At 49.3% G+C, this 3135-nt stretch overlaps 1 pseudogene; it reads right to left on the bottom strand.

Moving 5' to 3' along the window:
• Positions 1-1613: 1613 nt before the first annotated feature.
• LOC123349108 lies at positions 1614-2549 on the bottom strand (annotated as a pseudogene).
• Positions 2550-3135: the final 586 nt, after the last annotated feature.

Raw genomic sequence — 3135 nt, 5'->3', positions numbered from 1 at the left:
AACCTGTGTGAGCCTGGGCCCAGTCACCGTACTGCTCAGCCGTGTCCGTGTTACAGGGTCAAGGTGTGAAGCTGATCTTTGCCCTGAGACCTTTCTCCCACCCAGACCATCTCAGATGAGATCCTTATGGCCACTGATCCATTGTTTGGCAGTTAGACCCATTCAGCTTCAATGGCTGCAAACACCAGTGCAGTGACTGTGCTGAAACACTCTATGACAACCAACACTCTACTCAGATATCCACTACCTACTCCTCACTGTCACCTCCGACATCTGCCACAGACACCAATGTGCTCTACTAACAGGGCCTCCCAGAAGCCAGCTGTCACGGGAGGCTGTGGTAAGAGGCCTTTATAGACAAATGTTAGGAGCATTGCTCTGTGGGACCCTGATATAGACCTGATGTTAAGGTATGAGAACATCCTTGAATGTATTTATCCTCCTGCCACCCCTGTGAGGCAGGGCAGGGTTGTTGGTAAGAGCTGCCCAGAGAACCACTGTGGAGAGCCCCAGACTCACCAGCTTCCTTGGTTTGAACATGCTGGGGGGGTAGGGAGACAGGGTGGGGGCTTTTTTTGGGCAACTTTTATCATGGCCTAGCTCTGGATTGTAGCCTGGACAGGGGATGGAGCCTTGGGTAATGAGGAGGAGCAGGGGATGGGATTGCAAGGACAATGACAAGGGGCAGGGGGAGGTCACAGAGGGGACGGGGCTCTTGCATGTGTCTGGCTTTTGCCTTTTGAGAGGTTGTCAGCCTACACTGAATGGGCTGGACTGGGATAGGAGCTAGCCACGTCTTTGTTGGGGAGCTGAGGCCCATTTCCACCCCTTTACATTGCTGAGGCAGCACAAACTGAGGGGATGAGGAGGGAACCTGGGCCTGAGTCTCTTGCTAGGTCCCCTGTGCGTCAGACCCTCCCTCACACATACAGCTCTGCCCTGCCTCGGTGGGGAGTGGGTTCAGCAGGTGTGTGGTGTGCAGAGCCATCAATGGGGGAGCTGTTGGGGGGGGTTGTGTGAATGGCTTTTCTTGGGGCTCTGATGTGAGTCATGTCTCCGACATGACTCACTTGGCTCAGGGTTTCTGTGGCCCTGGAATAGCCCCTGTCCAGAACTGATGCGGCCCCCATGGATCACGCAGCACCCAGAGCGCTCAGGAGGGGCCAGGACTGTGACCACAAAACAGCTCTGCAGCTTTTTTCATGGCCCTTTATTTTTTAAACTAGACACGGAATAGCTACAGGCCAGGTGTAATGGGAAACAACATCGACATCCCTTCTCTTTATTGACTGTATCAACAAGAACAGTGAGGTTGGAGCAGCCACCGATACAGCTCTTTATTAGCCAACATCTCATCTGTCCCCTGGCTCTCCACAAACTCATTCAAGTTTTAAATGCTGCTTGGTTTCCTTCCATCAGTGCACCGCCCTCCTCAACAGTGTTTGGGGACAAGCCACCACACATTCCTCCAGGTCTTAAACCCCACCTGAACCACTCTCTACAGAGTGGAGATCAGTAGCTCATGTTGTCTCAGATGTAAGCGTCCAGGATGGAATAGGTGACCTATGTTTCTCATGGCCAATATCAGCAGTACAGGATCCAGAAGTGGCTCTTTATTTGATGAACACCCTGATTATTCTCGCACGAAGGTGATTGCATTTCACGCTGTACACAATTGGGTTCATCAGGGGTGGGACCAGCAGGTAGATGTAGCCCATGAGAATCTGAAGCAAGTGAGAAGAGCTATTCCCGAATCTGTGTATCACAGACAAGCCAATTTCTGGTGTGTAGAAGAGCAGGACGGCGCAGAGGTGGGAGACACAGGTATTCAGGGCTCTGAGGCACTCCCTGGGGGACGCGATGCTCAGCACTGTTTTGAGGATCATCACATAAGAGAGGAAGATGAGCAACGAATCCAACCCAACCGTTAAGAGTTTAACCGACAAGCCATAGATGCTGTTGACTGTGATGTCTGAACAAGCCATCTTCATGACCTCCTGGTGCAGGCAGTAGGAATGGGAGAGGACATTGGCTCGACAGTATCAGAACCGTTTCAGGAGAAAGGGGACTGGGAATACTAGGACCACCCCTCTTAGTGCAAACACCAGTCCCATTTTGGCTATTCTCGGCGGAGTTAATATGGAAGCATATCTCAGTGGGTAACAGATTGCAACAAAGCGGTCAAAGGCCATCAGCAACAGCATGGAGGATTCAGTTAATGAAAGTGAGTGGATGAAGAAGACCTGGGCAAAACAGGCATCCAGGCTGACCTCCCTAGAGTTAAACAAGTATATGCCCAGTATTGTTGGCATGGTGGCTATGGATAAGCCAAGGTCTGTGATGGCCAACATGGAAAGGAAAACGTACATGGGCTCATGGAGGCTTGGATCTGTTTTTATAATGAACAGAATGACTGAATTTCCTACGATCGAAATAACATACATTAAGCAGAAGGGGACAGAGATCCAGAGATGGACGTCTTCCTGCCCAGGTATCCCGGTGAGAAGGAACACTGCAGAGTTCAATTTGGTGTCATTGACAGCTGACATAATGTACTAGGCTGGTCCAGGGAGTTTTGAGCTTTTCTGCCTGAAAAGAAAAAGAACAGGAGACCAGATATTTAACTAGACACCTTTCTCATCTTAGTGCAAGTCTAGAGAATCCCAGGAGCTGAAGGAAGATCAGCAAAACAATTGTCTTGGATTTTCACCACTGATAGGAAGACTGGATCAGACCTGTAGTCCATATAGCTGAGTATCCAGGGGCCAGTTCCAGATGCTGCAGAGGATGGTCTAAGAAGTTCTGCAATAGGCAGCTAGGAGATAACCTGCTCTCAGGGAATGTTTCCCCCTGACACCCATTAGTTAGACACATATTTTATGGTATAATCAGGAAGGTTTAGAGCCCTTATAAGACTCTTTTAAAAACCCTCATTATATTTTCTGCTTAGCCATATGAACATTCCATTCCTCTTCTAATCTTGCTAAGTTTTTGGCACCATTGATATATTGTGGCCGGGAGTTCCACAGCCAACTTGAGCACTGTGTGATTTTACAATTGTGACTTTACCACACACAGAATTTCTTGCCCTCCATGTCTGAGTGTGCCCCAATGTAACATGAAATGTGTGTAAAC

Source organism: Mauremys mutica, chromosome 1, assembly GCF_020497125.1.
Source record: "Mauremys mutica isolate MM-2020 ecotype Southern chromosome 1, ASM2049712v1, whole genome shotgun sequence".
Taxonomy (NCBI): Eukaryota; Metazoa; Chordata; order Testudines; family Geoemydidae; genus Mauremys; species Mauremys mutica.
Note: the sequence above shows the minus strand (reverse complement) of the source record. Positions and strands in the feature narration are given on the sequence as shown.